This window comes from Mobula birostris, chromosome 22 (genome assembly GCF_030028105.1).
Source record: "Mobula birostris isolate sMobBir1 chromosome 22, sMobBir1.hap1, whole genome shotgun sequence".
NCBI lineage: Eukaryota > Metazoa > Chordata > Chondrichthyes > Myliobatiformes > Myliobatidae > Mobula > Mobula birostris.
Window position 1 is genome coordinate 19,501,932 of NC_092391.1, and position 22,299 is coordinate 19,524,230.

At 42.6% G+C, this 22,299-nt stretch overlaps 1 long non-coding RNA gene across 1 annotated transcript; it reads right to left on the minus strand.

The window, feature by feature from the left end:
* Nucleotides 1-845: 845 nt before the first annotated feature.
* On the minus strand, nt 846-15,981 carry LOC140186134 (uncharacterized). The gene is made up of 4 exons (XR_011882791.1): nt 15,824-15,981; nt 3,730-3,843; nt 2,372-2,525; nt 846-2,010 (listed from the first exon to the last, which is right to left on the minus strand). It is a non-coding gene; the product is annotated as an uncharacterized lncRNA (long non-coding RNA).
* Between the last annotated feature and the right edge of the window lie 6,318 nt (nt 15,982-22,299).

The following is a 22,299-nucleotide window of genomic DNA, read 5'->3' on the forward strand; positions in this document are numbered from 1 at the left end:
TCTTTCCAGGCCCCTTGGGGATGGGTGGTGAAAGAATTGTCCACTTCCTACTCTCACAATGCTCATTTCCGAGAGAGCAGGAGAGAAATTTGGAGAAGCAGCGAGAGGGAGTGGGTGCCAGAGGACTGTTGGAGAGAAAGATGAGGGTGCAGTAGGAGGGAGGGACTGCTGTGGAAGGGACAGAGAACCTCAAGCCCACTCAACTCAGACACAAGGCAAGGTCATTTCTTTTATTGTTTAATACTCCCTCTCTCCTTTCCTTCCCCCTCCTGCTTCCTCTCCCTTCTCCTCTCTTCATCCCCACTTCCAACTCCTACCCCCACAGAGTCACAGAGAAAAGAAAGGAGCCTTGTACTAGGCTGTGCTATGGACTCAGTTGCCTCTGAACTCAGATAGGGCCTGATGCTTCGCTCCAAAGATCCCTCTAATTTTTTGTTGATGTATTTATTTACTTATTTTAAAAAGAGCTCTGTGGAGTTCTGAAACTTTCACACGGCTTAACAGCTGGAGGAACTCATCAGACCAGGCAGCATCTATGGAAAAGAGTAGTGTCAACTTTTTATGCCAAGACCCTTCTCCAGGACTGCAGAACAAAAAAGATCTTTTAAATGCACATTAAATGCTTTTTTATATAAAAAAAATATATGCATACAATGAACATACAGAGTGAAAATTGACAAATCCCATATCTTTGATTTTATTGTTTTAATTGAAAAGTACATGGAAATACAGAAAATCTTTCCCATTTCCTAAACTTTTGCTATCAGACAGCCTCAGCATTCAGCAGGCTGATGGTTTATTATTAATGAGCTACCAACTTCCCTTTTGTATTTTATTGTTACAATTTGTAAGTGCTTGTGACTTAAAACATTGATATTGTAAATACATTGAAACACTAAAGTATTTCAAAGTAAAGGTTGTATTATGTTTATTATTTAGAAAATTTATGGATTATATTCATTAATGAATATTGAAATACAGGGTATTTCACAATTGTATTAACATAGATTTCAAAATTAGATTAGAAAAACTTCAAAATTATATTAAAGAAAATTCCAGCTGTGCAGAAACAAAGGCTATGTGGGAGCAGTTCAGTTCCTGCGCTGCTGCACATCTGCACAAATGAGAGGGAACAGTTCTTTGCTCCCTGTTCCACATTAACTCCCCACGCTGCCCGATTCTTTTTGAGGAACGGACCCCCGTGACCCAGCCCCATGGGACCGTCTGGTCTTGAGGGCCTGATAGGGGTCTGTAGCCTTCCGCTGGTGCTCCCTCAGCAATACCTCAATTCTGAGGGAGGTGGCCTAGCAATTTGGACTGTTGCGGAGCACACAGACCAACAGGCTGCCTGGGAGCAGGGAGGGAGGAGAGGCCTGCCCAGTCTACAGCCAACTCAGAGGCTGTCCTTGCGACTGGAATCCTTGAGGCAAACTTGGCCCAGGTTGTTTGCCCACCTTGTTGCTTGCTTGGATCACCTCTTCAATTGGGGCTGGGTTTAAGTCCTCCCCTTCATGTCACAGTGGATCCACTTCCATTGGACAGAAAGCGCCCATGGAGAGGGTTATTGTGGGCTCCGATGTGGAGGGGCCTGCCTCACCATTGACCAGTGGCCCTGTCAAAGGCAGTCAAGTATAAGCCTGACAGGGCCTGAAGGACAGCTGCTGATATCCCAGGATTCTGGAACTCCTGCAGGATCAGCAGTTGCAGGGCATGTCAGTGAGTGTCAAGATGCAGCTGGTGGCATACGGAGGATGGGACTCTACCATCGCCAGTGTTGTCAGGCGGTGTGGAGAGGTATCCTCCTCACCAGCAGGACATGGGACCCCAACAGCCACCACAAAACTATCCAAAAGTAGGTCTTGGATGCACTGAGATAAAATAGCTACCCAACAACAGCCAAAAGGGAACATCAGGCACATTTGGAGAAGAACCCATTGCCGGGTACCATCCGGAGGACTGGCCAAGGTTGACAGCAACTGGTAGTGTTGTGAGCAGGTCGTAGGTCATATCCTAGGAGAGGAGGGAGAGGAGAAAGAAGTGAGAATGTTTGAATACAAGAAATTATTCCAGAATCCTCTTATGTGAATGATGGCCCCAGTGTGGTTTTGACCCGGGTGTTATGGAGACAGGATTTGTGCACAGTGCTCCAAGTGTGGTTCTGATTTAGGGGTGCTGAGTTGGGAACTATGCATGGTGCTCTCATGGTGCATCTAAACCAGATATAAAGAGGCTGGAACTGTGCACTATCAGTGTTGGGGTGTCCGAAGGATTCAGAGGTTGGAACTGTACATAGTTCTCCCGGTGTTAAATCTGGAAAAAGCTGGATCAGACTAACCCATATTCCAGAATTCCACTGCCCCACCCTCAGTACCTGTAGCAGGTATTCCGTAGGCATGTGCATTGTTTCCATTATCCGTGCTGGTGGGTAGGCGATTAGAGTCTTCTGGCATGGAATAATGACAAGTTTCAGCTCCCTGCTGCTTGCCCTCAGGAACTGAAGATGTTCTACAGCAGCATCAGGAAGCCTGTGGTAAGGGGTCACAAAGTTCTTGAGTCATTATACTGACCGTGACTACGCTCCTGGTGTGTTTTGACCCAGGGATACAGGAAACAGAACTGTGCACAGTGTTTTCAGAAGCAGAGGTTTTACATTGGTCAGAGAGTATATCCCAAGTTATACAAGGGATGATTATGGGGAAAAAAATTAACGAATTATATAAACATAGAATACAGCAACAGTGCAGCAAAGCAGGGCGAATTTACTGAGTTACTTCCCACTGGTCTTATGAGAGAGGGGCAGAATTTCTTACCTCAGGGTGTGTTGAATCTTTGGATAATTCAATTCAAGTCTCTTTGGGGGACATTGAATGGGAATAAACCCTTCAGCTGACAATGCTGTGCTGAACTAATTAGACTTGCAGCTCTATAGCAAACTAAACTAATCCTTTCTGCCTTTACAGTGTCCATATCCCTCCATATTCTGCACATTCATATGCATATCTAGGAGTCTCTTAAAAACCTCTATTGTACCTGCCTCCAGCACCACCCCGGCTGTACATTCCAGACACCTACTATTCTATGTGTAGGAAACATGCTCTGCAGATCTCCTGCAAACTTGCTCCTCTCACTTGAAATGCAGAAATATCTTATATTAACACTTCCACCCAATAGGTTACAGCTGCCTACTCTCTGCCTCTCATAATCTTTTAAATTTCTATTAGGTCTCCCCTGAGCCTTCATCACTCCAGAGAAAACAACCCAAGATGTCGAACTTCTTCGTGACAAATACCCTCCAATCCAAACAGCACCCCGGTGAACCTCTTCTGTACCCTCCATACCTTACTATAATGGGGCAACCAAATGAATGCTCTAGATGTGTCCAAGCAGAACCTTATACAGCTGCACTGTAACGTCTTGACTCTTGAACTCAAAGGCACGACTAATAAAGGCAAGCATGTTGTTCATCTTCTTTATCGCCCTCAATCTGTGCACCCAACTCCACAGTGACTTTGAGAGTGGAACTTAGGTAAGCCTCTAGTAAATGCAGGTTTGTATTGAGGGTTCCTATGTGGGGTGGAGGTAATTTTCTGGACGTGGTGGTTACATAGGGGCGGCGGCGGACTGGGGTGGTGGATGATCAGAATCGCAGAGAGTGCATGAGAGGGATCGGGCTTGGTACTTCCTCCCACTCTTATTTCCCACAGTGTTTAGTCTTGGCAGAGAACTCACCGACAAACATGAACAGCAACAAAGGAGGTTTTTTCGGTGCATCAAACAATGAAGCAACAGCAGAACAGATCCGTCGTCTTCTTGACTGATTGGATCAACGTGGTGTCATGTTCTCTATAGTGAGACAGGAATAGATTAAGAGCTTCACTCTGTGCTTGACCCTGGTAGAGTGTAATAGGATGTTGTGGAGAGAGCTTCCATCGGTATTTGACCCCAGGAGGGGTGATGGGATAGTACAGAACACAGGGGTTCCCAACTGGAGATCCACGAACCTCTTGGTCAATGGTAGGGGTCCATGGTATAATAAAGGTTGGAAATCCTGGTGTGGAGGAAGCTGCACTCTTTGACTGACCCAGGGAACGTGTATATGTCAGTTTTAATCACATTTACTTGCCGCAAAAACAAAACACCACAATGTTATGGGCAAGGACTGTGTGTCCCAGAGTTCTGGTAAGTGGACAGAACGTCCCAAGACTGTTCACAGAGATGGGGGAAGAAAATGGCGTCTTCAGAGACCATTCCCAGAGGGGGAGGTGGCAGTGTGCTTGCTGCATGCTCCCAGAAGGGGAGGGGACAGCATGTCTACTCAGTCCTGGGAGAGGGAGAGTACATTGTATCTGACAGCTAGTCTCAGGAAGGAAAGACACACAGAGATTGCCATATTTGATCACTTCTCTTCCTGCTGCCATCAGGAAAGCAGTATAGGACCTCCCACTATCAGGTTCAGGAACAGTTATTATCCCTCAACCCTCAGACCCATGAACCAGAGGGGATAACTTCACTCACCCCATAACTGAATTGTTCCCACAAACTATGGACTTAAAGTTAAGGAATCTTGATCTTGTGCTCTTGATATTTATTATTTATTTATTGTTGTTATTTTTATTTTTTCCTCAGCTCAAGCTGGTAAAACCTGAGATACAGACATGGCCAAGCTTACTCATTTCTCAGTTGCTGGGACCTTTTGGACTATTCTAGTAGAATTTAGTAATGTGGCTTTTTGAAGATTTACATGAATATAGCTGTGTAGGACTGATTATTTAATGCTGTGTCATGTCTTTAGAATGATACCAATTGTAGATATTACTATTGGAACAATGTATAACCTGTTTACGTTCCATAGTCTTTCAATTTCCTCTTTTTAGTCAGCATACGTCTGATGTTTTTCTTGGATATTTCTGTATGTTATGTATGTTTGGAACAGCTATATCTATTAAGTAAGTTGTTCATGCTAGTTTATCCTGTAATATTATATCCCAGCGGTTATTTTAGATTCGCCTATCTGAATTAATGAATACTTTATAGTCACCATACAATTGGTACTAGAACGTACAATCATCACAGCAATATTTGATTCTGCGCGTCACATTCCCTGGATTACAAATATTAAAGATATTAAAAATAGTTAAAATTAGTAAATATTAAACATTTAAATTATTAATCATAAATAGAAAATAGAAAATGGGAAGTAAGGAAATGCAAAAAAACTGAGAGACAGGTCTGGATATTTGGAGGGTACGGCCCAGATCCCGGTCAGGATCCATTCAGCAGTCTTATCACAGTTGGAAAGAAGCTGTTCCCAAATCTGGCCATATGAGTCTTCAAGCTCCTGAACCTTCTCCCGGAGGGAAGAGGGACGAAAATTGTGCTGCCTGGGTGGGTCATGCCCTTGATTATCCTGGCAGCACTGCTCCGACAGCGTGTGGTGTAAAGTGAGTCCATGGATGGAAGACTGGTTTGTGTGATGTGCTGCGCCGTGTTCACAATCTTCTGCAGCTTCTTTCGGTCTTGGACAGGACAACTTCCATACCAGGTTGTGATGCACCCTAGAAGAATGCTTTCTACGGTGCATCTATAAAAATTACTGAGGGTTTTAGGGGACAGGCCAAATTTCTTTAGTTTTCTCAGGAAGTAAAAGTGCTGGTGGGCCTTCTTGGCATTGAACTGTGCTTGGTTGGGCCAGGTCAGGTCATTTATGATATTGACCCCGAGGAACTTAAGGCTTTTGACCTGTTCCACTTGCGCACCACCAATGTAAATTGGGTCGTGCTGTCTGCTACTCCTTCTGAAGTCAACAACCAACTAATGATCGGTCAAGGTATAATTTGTGGGACTCTAGACTCTAAGCTCTAAAGCTAGATCAAACTTGTACTTATAGTAAGTTATGGAGTCCTTATTGAGTTAATATTTTAAAGCAAGATTTTGGTGAATGATGTCTGCCACTTGATTGTGCCTGTGTAAGCAATCAGATTGAGTTAACCTGCTGCAGGATCCTGTAATGTGTTAGACTGTTTCTGGTTTCTGCATTTATCATCTTAAATTTGTTGGTCTTCTATGATATATTTTTGAAATTTTCTTTGTGTTGACCATCCTGGAGATGTCTTCCATGGAGGTTTATGCTTTTCCCATTGGTTATCTTTCTCTTCATTCTTCTAGGTTGTGCTTTCATTTAAGTTTAAGTGGTGTGTACATATCAGAACTGCAAACACTCATGTGGAGTGCTGAATCCTGTTTCTAATATGAAAATATATCCTTAGAAGTTTTATCTGACTCTTGTATAAACGTTTACGTCTCCTACTCTCCTCCATCCTTCTGTCCCAGGTAGTATTAATCTAAGTGTGTTTGAGTGTACATAGTGTTGTCTAAAATTTGTCATTTCCGTTCTTAATTTTCTTTGTAAATTCTGCAAATCAGTTTTGGACCCAGATGTTATGCCAAAAGAATGCATTATAGGCGTATAGCAAAATAGTTTATTATCTTTGTCATATTTTCACAACTGAGCTTTGCTTGACAGATTTTCCTGAGCCTCAAGTAATCAGACTGAGTTAAACTGCTGCAGGATCCTGTGATGTGTTGGATTGTTTCTGGTTTCTCTTGGCATTTTCTGTATTTATCATCTTAAATTTGTTGGTCTTTTATGGTGTATTTTTGATAATTTTTGTGTTGACCACCTGGTCCTGTATTGTCACAACAACCCCTCTGTTTCTGTCATCGCTGAGTCAAGCATTCAACTCTTCTTTGTCAATGTGTAGTGTGTCAGATCATGGGGATGTCTTCCATGGAGGGCCATAATTTTCCATTGGCTATCTTTTACTTCTCTGGTGATAATTTCTTCATTTTTCTGGGTTGTGCTTTTATTTAAGTTTAGTGATGTGTACCTATCAGAATTGCATCTGCTCATGTGGAGTGCTGCATTCTGTTTTCACTGATGGAAATATATCCTTAGAAGTTTTATCTGACTTGTGTAAATTTTTATGTCTCTTACCCTTCTTCCTCCTTCTATCCCAGGTAGTGTTAGTTTGAGTGTACGTAGTGTTTTCTAAAATGTATCATTTCCGTTCTTATTTTTCTTTGTAGGTTTTCCAAATCATTTTTGGACCCAGATGTTAAGCCAAAAGAATACGTGAATAAGGGTATAGTGTAATAATCTATTATTTTTGTCATACTTTTTCAATTGTTTTGTTTGGCAGATTTTCAGAAGTCACAAAGTAAATTCTGCCAAAGGTTTTCCCTTTATCGCACTATGATCTATTTTCTTTGCTGGTTCATATCCTAGATGCTTATATGTTTAATATGCCTCCCTCAGTTGTATTGTATCCGGCTGCTCTGTTTTATATTCCCCTTGTTCCACTGCACTTTTCCTTATGTTTAATGTTCTGCACTTATCTAGTCCAAGATTCATGTTTATGTCTTTAGAAGATAGTGCTGCTATTTAAATGAATTGCTTTAGCTTTACTGATGGAGTGTATAATTTCAAATCATCCATGGATAGAATGTATGTCAATCTACAATTTCTCTGGTTGTTTCTGATCTGATGTCCTATTTTCATACAATTCAGTGAATTACAGAGCAGGTTTAAGCTGGACAAGTTGATGGTGGGCTTAGAGAGTCGTCCAGAAAAATGCCTCTGTTTACTTTGATAACTGTGTTTGTTCTTTTTGGGTTGTTAATAGATAGGGTGATTATAAGGACTAATGCTCCATCATATGTTACGGGAATTTGAGAAGTATTGGGTGTAGTTTATATATATTCAGTGCTTCTATCAACTGCCTGTCCTTTCCCAATTTTCAGCATTATTATTATTCCTTTCATTCTGAATTTGCAGGTTTTTTTTGCATATTGGTTGTTTGCTCGCCCTGTTGGATGTGATCTTTCATTGATCCCATTGTGTTTCTTGCCCTCAAATGAATTTGTGTTGTATACGGTAACACACATGTACTTTACTAATACATCTACTTTGAACTTTGAATTCTGTCCCCAATCCTTTTTCCCTCACCGCTGGCCTAACTGAAAAGTTACACTGCGACTCCCCATTCGCATTTGTCTACAATAGCATTTGTTCCGCCTCCAGGGGGAAATTACTCTGAATTCCCTCTCCTCATCATTGAGAATCACCCTCCTAGCCCTTCAACACTTCCTCCCCTCAAAATAATTCCCCACCCCCTCCTCTCTCCAACTCCCTCATCTTACCTCTAAGCCCTGGAATGCAGGTTTTTCTAAACTGAGGTGTTTGTTTACCGTAGAAGGTGGCAAGTTCTAACCTGAATAGTCTGTGTGCTGGACAGTGAGAGGCTCTGAGGTGCTTCTCACTCTGTGGGCTCACCTGGGATATACCTGTCCCAATGCACACCTCACTGACTGCTGCCAGTCCGGAGAAGTAGGTGTCCCTTTGTGAGCTCATCAGAGTGGGGCTCGCTTGTGTGGGTGAGAGAGGGTATTGAAGTAGCTGCCCCAATACCTGTCCCTCCCCTTAAAACATTGTCTTGACTTGCCCTTTGCCCCACTATAGCATCTCCCAGCTCCTCTTGATGTTGTCCATCTCATTCAGTATGGAAAAAGGCACGTCATTCTCTTCTCCACCCGCCCATCAGACAAAATCCTGAAAACACATATACTATCAGGCTCAAGGACAGTTTTCACCCTGCTATTATAAAAATTATTGAATGCTCCACTGTACAATAAGATCAACCTGACCTCACAATCTATTTCATGATGGTTCTTCCACCTCACAGTGCAGCGCAGGCAGACAATCTCTGTAACTGGAACACTTTATTCTTCATTCTTCTTAACTTTTTCCTTTGTACTACTTTAATTCACTGTTGTAATAAAATGATCTGTATGGATGGTATGCCAAAGAATTTTGCTGAACCTCAGTACACGGAACAATAATAAATCATTTATATGGTTATTGTGTAGACAGAAGGAACCAGCTTAGTGAGATAACTGATTAGCTCAGCACAGCATTGTGGACCAAAGGGCCTGTTCCTGCATGATAATTTCTATGTTCTCTAATTTGTATTATAATTCTGTTTTACACGTGAAAACGTATGAGACACGTGAGACAATAAACTCGACTTTGAGACTGGCAATTGTCTGAACAGCTGGAATGGATATTCAAACTCATGCACTCCATCCTCAGGAGACATATTAGGGAGTGAGGTCTCTCCAGTGTCCCAGAAGAAGGGATCACCCCTGGAGCAAGACAACCCAGAAAATTCCTGAGTAGATCTTGCCCCCGATTACCCTGCTCTTCACTGGAATGTTCTATCTGGATGGCGCATGAACTAAAGTTTGTCCCTGTCCCTTGGGACAGTCAGGTAACAATAATAAGCCGATTAAACGCAATGTTTGTCACTCCTGGTTCCCTCCTCTGCCATCACTTGTGTTTCTTTGAGACTGACGGTCCTGGGTGTGAGGGATGGGGAGACAGGATGGACAGGGAGGTGGGAACGATGGACAAGGAGATGAGAAAAGCACGTGACTGGCAGATCAGAATCTCGAGATTCTGCAGACCCTGGATATCTTGAGTAACACATATATACAGTGCTGGAATAATGTAGCAGGTCAGGCAGCATCTACGGAAGGGAATAAACAAACAACGTTTCAGACTGAGATGCTTCCTCAGGACTGGAGAGAAAGGGGGAAGAAGCCAGAATAAGCTGGAGGGACTGGGAAGGGGGGAGGAGAACAAGCTGACAGGTGATAGGTGAGAGTAAATGCAAAGGGAAATTGGGTGGATACAAATGGCATGTTAGTGTTCATTTTGAGAAAAGTAGAATACAAAAGCAAGGATGTAATGCTGAGGCTCTATGAGGTATTGGTCGGACCCCACTTTGAATATTGTGAGTAGTTTTGGGCCCCTTATCTAAGAAAGCAGGTGCTGGCATTGGAGAAGGTCCAGAAGAGCTTCACGAGAATGATCCTGAGGATGACAGAGTTAATGTATGAGGATAGTTTGATGGCTTGGGGCCTGAACTCACTGGAGTTTAGAAGAATGGGGGAGGGGATCTTATTCAAACCTATTGAATATTGAAATGCTTTGATAAAGTGAATGTGGAGAGGTTTCCATTAGTGGGTGAAACAAGGACCAAAGGGCACAGCCTCCAAATAGAGAAGGGTGTCATTTAGAACTGATATGAGGAAGAATTTATCGAGAGGGTGATGTATCTGTGGAATTCATTGTGACAGACATCTGTGGAGCCACTGGGGATATTACATGTGAAGGTTAATAGTTTCTTGATTAGTAAGGGTGTGAAAGGTTTTGGGGAGAAGGGAGGAGAATGAGGTTGAGAGGGATAATAAATCAGCCATGATGGAATGGTGGCGCCGACTCAATGGGACAACTAGCCTAATTCTGCTCCTATGTCTCATGATCTTGAATGATATGAAATTTTGCTCTTTGGAAGCAGCATTACAGTGCAAAACAAAAATTACAGTATGTCACAAAAATAAGTCATACAAAAGGGAAATAATGAGGTAGGGCTCATAGACCTTTCAGAAATCTGATGGCAGAGGGAAAACAGCTGTCCTTGAAACACTGCATGTTGGTCTTCAGGCTACTATTGCTCCACCTTAGTGGTAGAGATGCAAAGAGGGCGTATCCCAGTGGTGAGGGTCTTTAATGACGAATGCTGTGATGCAGTCAGAATGAAGAAATTTGCAAGAGTTGTTGGTGACATGCCAAATCTTCACAAACACCCAGTGAAGTAGAGCAACAGGGGTGCCTTCTTTGTGAATGCATCAATGTGTTGGTATCAGGATAAATCCTCTGGGATGTTGATACGCACGCAGAAACTTGAAGCTGCTCACACTTTCTACTGTTTACCCTTCGATGAGGATTGGTGTCTATTCCCTTGACTTACCCTTCCTGAAGCCAACAATCAATTCCTGGGTCTTACTGACATTGTGTGTCCTTATAATGTTGTAAACTGGCTTATCAGCCTACCATATGGAATTTAATATCAAAGGCCTTACTCAACTGCATTAGAACCATGTCTACCACCCTGCCCTTAGCAACTTTCCTGGTCACCTCAAACAAGTTCTCAAGACACAAAGCCATGCTGATAACTCCAAGCCAATTCTTGTCTTTCCAGATAGGCATGGATCTTATCCCTCAGAATCTTCTCCAGTAACTTACGTACCACATGCATTAAATTTAGAGGCCTAATAGTCCCCAGGTTTTTCTTTGCCACCCTTCATTATTAAAGACACTACTTTCACTACCCTCCATTCTACCAGCACCTCATCCTTGGCTAATGGCATCTCAGCCAGAACCCCCATGATTTTTTCTCCAGCCTCCCGCAGTGCTATTGGGAGAAACCTGGTCAGGCCTTGGAGATCTGTGTGATCACACAGAGTACTCTGCACAATTTGATGCCCAAACCCAAGGAAAAGTAAGATTGCAAAGGTTAATCAAATTAATTCCTGTGATAGGGGGCCTCCTGTATGAGATTAGGCTTAAATTTATTTGAATTGCAAAAGATATCTCTAACTTCTCACTTCTGCGGTCTGAGGTACCCACCTGCATCAAGTAGGGTGTTTGGAGAGGTTGGTGATGAAACATATCAACTCCTGCCTGGAAGCAATTTGGATCTGCTCCACTTTGTATACTGGCACAACAGGTCCACAGCACATGCCATTTCACTGGCTATTCACTCAATCCTGGAACATATGGGCAGCAAAGATGCATACCTCACTGACTAGAGCTTGACAATCAATAACATCATCCCCTCAGAACTAATCAATAAGTTTCAAGATTTTGGCCTAAAAACCTCTATTTCCTCACTTTCACACTGCAGTCAGTTCAGAGTGGCTGATTCCTCCCCAATCTCCATCAGCACTGGCGCACCACAAGGATGTGTGCTTACCCCCTTGCTCTACTCACTTTATACTTGTGACTGTGAGGCTAAGCACAGCTTCAGTGCTATAATTTATTTTGACGATGTTCCCACTGTCGTCGGCCGAATCAAAGATAGTGATGAATTAACATATAGGAGGATGACTGAAAATCTGGCTGAGTGGTGCCATTTCATCCAATGCCAGCAAGAAAAACAGAGCTGATTATTTATTTCAGGAGGATGAAAGTAAAGTCCATGAGCCAATCCTTATCAGGAGATCACAGTTGGAGAGGGTCAGCAAATTTAAATTTCTCAGTTAGCATTTCAGAGGACCTGTACTGGGTGCAGCTCTTAAGTGCAATTATGAAGAGAGGCAGTGCCGTTATTTCCTTAAAAGTTTGTGAAAATTCGGAAGGCATCTAAAACATTGAAAAACTTAAAGACAGCTGTGTGGCAGAGAGCATATTGACTGGATTTATCAAGGCCTTACTTGAAATCACCAATGCCCTTAAATGAAAAACCCTACAAAAAGTAGTGGATATGGCCCAGTCCATCAAGGGTAATACCCTCCCCATCACTGAGCACACTTATATGGAGAACAGTCACAGAAAAGCAATATCCATCATCAAAGACCTCAATTACAGAGGCTTGCTCTCTTCTCACTACTTCCATCATGGAGGTGGCATGGGAGCTTAAGGACCCATAGCACCAAGTTACGGAAAAGTTAATTACCCCTCAACAATCTGGCTCTTCAACCACTGGGAATCACTTCATTCAACTTCCCTCACCCCATCTTGAACTGTTCACACAAACTATGGACTCACTGTCAAGGACTCCTCATTGCATGTCCTCAATATTTTTTACTTATTTATTTACAGGTTTCCCCCGCCATCCGAAGGTAGAGCGTTCCTATGAAACAGTTCGTAAGCCGGAACGTTGTAAAGTGAAGAAACAATTACCATTTATTTATATGGGAAAAATTTGTGAGCGTTTGCAGACCCAAAAAAATAACCTACCAAATCATGCCAAATAACACATAAGACCTAAAATAACAGTAACATATAGTAAAAGCAGGAATGATATGATAAATACACAGCCTATATAAAGTAGAAATACTTTTCCACAATCATTGCCGCACTGTTCTCCGTAGCGAAAATCTCACGCAAGCGCTCTCGGCAGAAACACGGCACAAGTGCTGTTGGTAAAAACACTCTCTCCAGTAACCTTTAAGTTATGAAGCTGCCAAATCATACCAAATAATGCATAAAAAATACACAGCCTATATAAAGTAGAAATAATGTATTTACAGTGTGGTATCACTTACCGGAGTTCAGAACACAGCGCCCAGCACACTGATGATGGTGTGTTAGGCTGAGTTGTCGGAGGTTGGGGTGGTGCAGTGACCCCCCCCCCTCCAGGCCGCCAACTGATACCGATCCGTGAAGCATGCAGGGGGACAGCAGTGGCTGGAGCGCACCCAGCACATCTTTAGGAAAAAAGCCGAAATAAACAAGCTAGCTAATTAGGTGCTGCCCGGCATGTAAATGTCGGCCCAGATCAGAGGCGACGCAATCGGCAATTGGCTCTGATCTGGGCTGACATTTACGTGCTGGGCGGCACCTAATTAATTAGCTTGTTTATTTCGGCTTTTTTCTTAAAGATGTGCTGGGTGCGTCCCGGCTACTGCTGCATTCTCCGTGGCAATGTATTGGTCCGCAGCCCGGGGGTTGGGGTGGTGGGACACTGGGGTGTCATCTCGTCGTCTGTTTCCATCAGGGAGGCAGGTCATCTTCTTCTATGTCTGCCTGCCTCGATGTCGAAGGTCGAGGTTCGTCGTCTGCTGCGGCTGATTGGAAGGCTTGAAAAACGACAGTATGCTTGACTGCTTAGCCTCGCGCATTTTTCTACCATACAGTTCTTTGTAAGCACTCAAACCATCTTGCAAATATGCCCTAAAGCTACGTACCTTTTCAAAATTAAAGTCGTACTTTTCTGCAATCATTGTTGTTGATTGCAGTGAAAATCTCATGCAGTTGCTTCACGTTCAGTTCCTGGATGACTTCACTTTTGGTCCGTTCGCTACTGTATTCGGTTTTGATTGTTATCCTTTCCTCTTCCAATTGCATCAGCTCTTCATCTATCAGTTCTTGGTCATGAGATGCCAAAACCTCTTCAACATCATCTTCTTCAACTTCCACAAGCCAAACTCACTTTGTCCTTGCTTCGTTCACCACGATTGAATCGCTTAATTATGTCTAGTTTTACGTTAAATGTAACACCCTTACGGGCTCTTTTAGGCTTTTCCGATACCTTAGAACTCATCTTGCTAACGGCTGCTCACAAGCACGTGTTTAAGCAATGCCGGCTAGAATGCCGTTCCGAATCCGGGGGAGGAGCAGCTGCTCGGGGCGCATGCTGCTTTTTTCGCACACTGCCTTTTTTCATAATAGTGAAAACACCTTCTGTTAGCAAAAACAGGTAACTAATGTACGTCTTTCGTAACAGTGAGGTTTCGTAAAGGGAACGTTCGAAAAGTGGGGGACACCTGTATTTATTATTGTTTTGTTTTGTTGCTGTATTAGCAACTTGTTTCCTTCGCACTGGTTGTCTGTCTGTCCAGTAGGGTGCGGTCTTCCATTCATTCTATTGTGTTTCTTGGAGCTACTGATTATGCCTGTAAGAAATCAAATCTCAGGGTTGTATATGGTGACATATATGTACTCTGATAATAAACTTACTTTAAATGACAGGTGATCTCACTGATGTTTTCAAAATAATGACAGGGATAGACAGAGTAGATGTAGAGAGAAAGACCATAATAGCTTGAAAAAGATTCAGAGTCTTTGGTTTCAAGGCAGGAGATTTCAAACTATGATAATTAAAACATCGTCAGGCGAGACAGAGGTGTGGAGAGCAGCAGGTTGAAGTTTTAACTTTTTGAATTTCCTACCAGGCGTTTTGAAGAGTGATACTGGAAGTATTTAAGTCAGATAGTGCAAATGGTATCAAGGGATTTAGAAAAGGAATACAGTACTTTACTGAGCTAGATGATCAACCATGGTTGTCTTGAATGATGGAGACACTCCACAGGCTGAACAACCTACTCTTGCCTCTATTTAGCATGTTTGAACATTACCATGTGTAGACAGTATTAATACAAGTATAAATAGGTTTTGATTTGAAGCTTCTCATAGAAAAGCACAACATTTTCTAACAGTCTCGTTAAATGTTCTGCTCCAAATTGGCACTGTTGTCTTTAGATAGCTTGCTCCGTTTTGGAGCAACACCGCCAGTGAGCTGCTTCAGTGGTTGCTGTAATATTGGTGACTTCTTATCATCTTGTGATCTCTGCTGGTCTAACTATTAAAGATCCTCATTTGTAACCCCATAGGGGCAGGACATTCTACTAACTCTTCCACATCATCCTGGTTTACGCCATTAAACCCAACCCCATTTTCCAATTTAATGTCCGTTCAGAGTTATGCTGAATTTCTCCATACACCAGTAGTTTCTACTTTAGTTGCAGCTTTCAAACTATAATGCATCGAATGCCTATATTTCTGATACCGTTCGTATTTAGTTTAATCCGTATATATCTGAAGCCAGCGTTTATTTCAGCATTATAGTATTTTGCATTGTGTCAGATCCTAATCCGTTATAGTTTCTGTGCCTGTTATATATTTGCACAGATTGCTCTGCGACGACACCGGTGCCAAGCCGTTTCGGCCCGAGTGCCCTTCCCTTGGACAACACCGGTGGCGTGGAGAGGGGAGACTTGCAGCATGGGCAACTGCCGGACTTCCATACAACCTTGCCCAGGCCTGCGCCCTGGAAACTTTCCAAGGCGTAAGTCCATGGTCTCAGAGACTAACGGATGCCTATAAAAATATATATATTTGTGTTTAATATCAATCCCCACCACCCGCATCGCCTGCCCCTATTCGGACCCTGCTCCACCGCCGCTCTCTGCCACAGACCTGCTCACTCGACTCCCCAGGTCCTTCACTTAGATGCTGTACAGCTCCCTCTCCATGGTGAGGAGCGGCTCCATTCTCTCCTCGCCCACGACGGGGTGACGGGCCTCGCTCCCTCTTTTCGGGCGGCATGTGAGCGTCCGCGCCCGCTTCTAGAAGGATCGCTCCCGACACGCGCCGGGCGCTGGAGAGCGGGCTCTCTCTGACGCGTGCGCACTCCGTCTCCACATGAGGCGCAGCTCCGTGTGGTCGGGTGGCCGTTTCACCGTCCCTCCCTCGCCGTCGAGTGCCATTGTGAATAAAGGGTTTTATTTCTTCCATTTGCTGTTGGGGGGCTCGGGGGCGTTGGAAGGGTTTGTCTAGCAGTGGCGGTTGGCGGTGAACGCTGTGGTGATGTTGGGAAATGGCGTCGGTTCAGGTAGCGGGGAAGGATCTGGAAAAGGAACCGCAAGTGGAGGGTTGGTGGGAGGAGGTTAGAATGAAGTTAAATTCAGATCTGGAAAACGGATTTCAAGTGATGGAGAGGAAGGGATGGATTTTTTTTAAAAAAACGAAAGAAGACTTCAAGGTATTGTTTAAATTTGACCGAAACAGCCGCCCTCCATCAATCCAATTAAATTAACTGCCGAGCTAAAGGGGCTATCGGGAATATAAATATAAATTGTTGTACTTTAAGAGGAGTGAAAGTGTTAATTGTGTGTAAGGATAAAAAAAAGCAGTGTGAGAAGGCATTGCGATTGAAGACTTGGCAAAAAGATAGTACCTATTTTGTCTAATGAAAATAGAGATATTAGTGGTGTTATAACAGGTGTTTTGGTGGAGATTTCGATAGAAGAGGTGGAGTCATATATATACATACATACACACACACACACACACCCACCACTGGAGGTTAACCTTTAGGGTATCCTGCACGAGGACTCCCAAGTCCCTTTGCATCTCTGTGTTTTGAATTCTTTCTCCATCGAAATAATAGTCTGCCTGTTTATTTCTTCCACCAAAGAGCATGACTGTACACTTTCCAACATTGTATTTCATTTGCCACTTCTTTGCCCATTCCCCTAAACTGTCTAAGTCTCTCTGCAGGCTCTCTGTTTTGTCAACACCTGCTGCTCCACCTATCTCTTTATAATTGGCAAATTATTGGGAAAAGTTTAGCGGGGAACATTAGGGAGAACTTCTTCACTCAGAGAGTGGGGAGAGTGTGGAATGAGCTGCCATCTGATGTGGTAAATGCAGGCTCACTCTTAAGTTTTAAGAATAAATTGGATAAGTATATGGATGGGAGAGGTCTGGAGAGTTATGGACTGGGTGCAGGTCAATGGGACTAGGGGAATAAAGTTTAGGCACAGACTAGAAGGGCCAAATGGCCTGTTTTCTGTGCTGTAGTGTTCTATGGTTCTGGATATATTCGAACTTCTATGAGATAGAGAATGGGACTCCAGTAGGCAGTATTTTCAGCCCTTTATGGTTTAATATTATGATTAGTGATATTTTTTCTGTGATAGGTACTGGAGTGGGTAAATTACTTTTTGCAGATAATGGAGCTTTATAAATCGGAGGAAAAAAATTCAATTTAACTGAATGTAGGATGCAATTAATAAGGTTGAACAGTGGGCAAATAGATGGGGTTGAAGCTTTCAGTAGCTAAACCATAAGTTACATGTTCTACAAAGAGAATCAATAGACCTGCACTCTTGAAGAAGTTTCAGTGGTATGAATTCTTGGCATGTGGCTGGATAATAAGCTGATATGGAAGCACCATATCAATAAGATAATTGACAAATGTAAAAGGACATTAAATATCCTTGGGTATCTATGTGGGTATTCTTGGGGAGCTACATGAAAATCTGACTTTATAGATTTGTTTAATTAGATCGGTACTTGCTTATGACTGTGTTTCATGGATCAGCTTCATCTTCAAATTTAAAATGTTTGTATATGATGCAAACTCAGACTTTTTAAGACTGTGTTGTGGTGCAGTAAGGTCATCTGGTTCAGTTTTACTGGTTGAAATGGGACAATTACCCTTACAGTTGCAGAGGATGAAGTTGTTGTTAACATACTGGGTTAATTTGAGGGGGCAGAGCAATGATCACCCTGTTAAAAGTGTGTTGGAAGACTGTTGGGAACATCACAAGAAGGGTGTTTTTAGTTTTGGGTGGTTGGGTGCTCATCACGTTAGAGTTTGCTGGAATATGTAGTTTGTCCCACTATAGCTATTTTGGTAACCCCACCATAGTTTTTTTCCCAATGGCTTTAGTTGATTTTAGGTTCTATGATGAAATGAAATCCAAGGATCCTGATATGTCTGAGAGAATGTTGGTTCATCAGTATGTTGAGAATTATTGTAATATGTCAACCATTTAAAATGATGGATCAAAAGATAATTTAACTGGAAATGTCAGTGTTGCTGTTTTTGTGCCTGAATTACAGGTAACAATAAAGAAACATCTTACTAACTTTTTATGTGTGTACTGCAGAACTGGTTGCCATCACTTTAGGCTTACAGTGGGTGGAGGAAATCTGTCCTTCCAAAGTTACAATTTGTTCAGATTATTTTACGGTTTTGACTAGTCTTCAAACAGGTCGTTCTAATAGTAGGTTTGATTTACTGCTGGAAGCTGTCCAAATTTTATTTTAAATTCAAAGTATTGGTGTACATGTTCTCTTCCTATGGGTTCCTGCAAATAGAGGTGTTGAGGGAAATGAGCAGATTGATTGTTTGACCAGAAAAGCTGTTAAAAGTTCATCTGTGGATATAGACCTTCCACTTAGAAACTAAGGAGTTGATGGGGCTCAGAATTGGGGGATTATGGCAAGACCTGTGGGGTAATGGGCATAAGGGGAGACCCCTTGACAGAATAAATAAAACTGTTGGGTTGATGGGAGAAAGGGACAGACTACTAGACAAGGAATTATGTTGACTTGACTTAGAGTTGGGCACACTATACTTGATTATTTCTAATATTTTGTTTGAAAGCATCAGTCTGGGGTGAGTAGGTATTGCCATCATTATGATACAGTTGAGCATATTCTTTTACCATAGGAAGCATGCGAGGTTGAAAGGAAGCAAATGCAGGCTGCACTATTAGCTTTGGGGGTTGACAGTTTTCATTTTAAAACTTTACAAAGTTATGGAAGTGAGTTTCATTCATAATATTGTCTTCCACTATTTAAAATATATCGGGCTTTTTGGGGTAATTTAGATTTCAGTTGATAAAGAACTAATTAAGGTTTTATTTCCCCAATTAAAGTCAGAGAAGAAGAAGAAGATTTGCAGTTGGGTTTGAAGTTTTGACGTGTCTTTCAGAACTGTCAATGTGGAGGAAATGTTATAATGTGGTTTGCATGCTTCACATGTCCTGAGCAGAGGACATCATGCAATGTTTTATTCTCCGTTATGCACACTGTCAAAGAGAAAATAAAACATTGCTTGAAGGTGCTCGACAGCGCTGGAAGCCATCAGTTTCGATCCAGTAGCCGCATGGAAAGGACACAAATTGGAGTGAGATGAAGGGCAAGTTAACATGCTGTGGTGTTCTTGGTGCCAGGATAGGAACTGGCTGAGCTGAGTTCCTTCATGTTTATGTACAAACTTGCATTGTAAATTCCGGTTGACAACACAATGGTGCTAGAAGACAATACTTCACACAGCTCTTGTCGTAACCCTTCGTTTCACTTTTTGTAATGGCTATCTCCTCTCTATCATTCAGTCCAGATGAAGGGTTCCACCCTGAACATGGAAATTAATGAAACAGGTGGACACACTTTCCATCAAGGCAGGTGGCATTTACGGAACGTTTAAAGAAAAGATTATAGGGAGGAAATGACACAGCTGCAGAGGATATGATGGGGGCATAGTTGGGCCATTCAGCCCATTAGTCCACTCTACAATTCCATGATGGCTGATTTATTATCCTGTTCAATCTCATTCCCCAACCTCCTCCCCGTAACTTTTGACACCGTGACTAATCAAGAACCCATAAGCCTCCAATTTAAATATACTCTATGACTTGGCCTTCACAGCCATCTGCTGCAACAAATTCCAGTTTCATAACTCTCTGAAAGCCGCATCTCTGTTCAAAATTCTCCGTCCTAACTAATGCTGGGGTTCTGGTGTGATTCTTCTTGCATGCTGCTCACAGGTATTATGTCCCAGAAGGACTCAGTGGAAGCAATGCTCCAGGTCCAGTCTGCTGTTGGGCAGCCTGCGATGCAACTCATCCACCAACTACTCAGATGCATCTTGCAAGAGCCTGTCTGAACGTCTGCCTGTCCAGGAGGATTGGTGTTGGTTATGGGGACTAGGAACGAAAGAAGCAGGAAATAATGTCAAAGCAATTTTATCTACAGAGATCCCTACTCACTGTACGTTAGTACTTTTTTGTTTTAATATTAGTTATCGGTATGACCTTGAACTTCCACCTATTCAAAGAAAAACATGAGTAAACTATGAATCAGATTTTTAAAAAGGTTCAAGTTATAAAATTACATGCCCGTAATTTTTTTATTAAGTTGGTTGGTGGTTCATCAAATGTATTTTCAAAGAACATATATGTTACCATATACTATACTGAGATATTTTTGCAGGCATTCATAATAATCACAAAAAACACAAAAGGAGAAATAGATTAGATTAGATTATGAGGACACGCAGTCCTCTTTTATTGTCGTTTAGTAATGCATGCATTAAGAAATGATACAATGTTCCTCCAGTATGATATCACAGAAACACAAGACAAAATAAGACTGAAAAACTGACAAAAACCATATCATAATAACATATAGTTACAACAGTGCAAAGCAATACTGTAATTTGATAAAGAACAGACCATGGGCACGGTAAAAAACAGTCTCAAAGTCTCTCGAAAGTCCCATCATCTCACACAGACGGTAGAAGGAAGAAAAACTCTCCTTGCCATGAGCTTCCAGCACCGCAAACTTGCCGGTGCAGCACCCTGGAAGCACCCGACCACAGCCGACTCTTGAGTCCGTCTGAAAACTTCGAGCATCCGACCAGCCCTCCGAAAACGAGCACCGAGCACCATCTCTGCCGAGCGCTTTGACCCCGGCCATGGCAATAGGCAATAGGCAAAGCCAAGGATTAGGGGCCTTCCCCTCCGGAGATTCTCGATCGTGCAGTAGCAGCAGCAGCGAAGCAGGCATTTCAGAAGTTCCTCCAGATGTTCCTCTGTGCTTCTCACGTCTGTCTCCATCAAATCAGGATTGTGCACGGCCCCTACTTACAAATACCATATCATTTTGGAGCGGCTGTGCACGCTGCGTCGCGTCGCCATCTTCTCCTCCCCTCCAGTAGGATTATAATAATAAATTAATAAACAATAAATATTACCAGCATGAGAGGAAAAGTCCTTAAAGTGAGTCTGTAGGTTGTGGGAACAGTGCAGTACTGGGGAAAGTGAAATTAAGTTATCCTCTCTAGTTCAGGAGCGTAATGGTTGAGGGGCAATAACTGTCCTTAACCAGGTGTTGTGGGTTCTGAGGCCCCTGTATCTTCCAGATTGTACTGCAGGAGAGGGTGTAACCAATATCTAACCACCTCATAATCAGTGGTCCCAGTTTTCGGCTACAGCTTATCTTTCAAATTCATGTATAGTAGTTACCACAAGTACATCGAGACATGCAGTAAATTAAGGGCAGATCCCATTGAAACCTATCAAATATAGAAGGGTTAGACAGAGTGGATATGGAGAGGATATTTCCTACAGTGCTGTAATCTAGGACCAGAGGGCACAGCCTCAGAATAGAAGGATGTCTGTTGAGAACAACAGCAACAAAATAACAACAGCAAAGCACTAGCCCCATCCACCCACCCACACACTCACAGACTCAGACAGATCTTTTTCATTTCGATGGTTGGAAGATGGGGCTGAGTGTGAGGGTGTAACAAGAATCTACCTGCCTCATAGTCAGTGCTTCATATCTTTCTGTGAAAGTGGAGTTTATTTATTTATTTTAGAGATTAAATACTGAATGGCCCTTCCAGCCCACTGAGTCATGCCACCCAGCAACCCACCAATTTAACCCCAGTCTAACCACAGGACAACTTATAATGGCCAGTTACCCGACTAAGCAGCATTCTGTACACTGAAGAACTGTGTAACTGGCAGGTAAAGTGCTGTGGACTACCACTGCAATTGTTCTCACTGTGAATGATGAGGAAGTTCCAATCTTGCCAAAGCAGTGAGCTCAAATTCTATGAAATAAATCAATTTTGAAATTGATGGTGGCCATTTGGTTAACCCATGGCTATTGGAAAAAGACATTTTCTCTCCTGATTCATCCTAGACTTTATGTGACTCTAGGTCAAAGTGGAGGTGGTTAGACCATAAGACCACAAGACATAGGAGCAGAATTAGGCCATTCAGCCCATCAAGTCTGTTCAGCTATTCCAGCATGGCTGATCCCAGATCCCACTCAACCCCATATACCTGCCTTCTCGCCATATTCTTTGA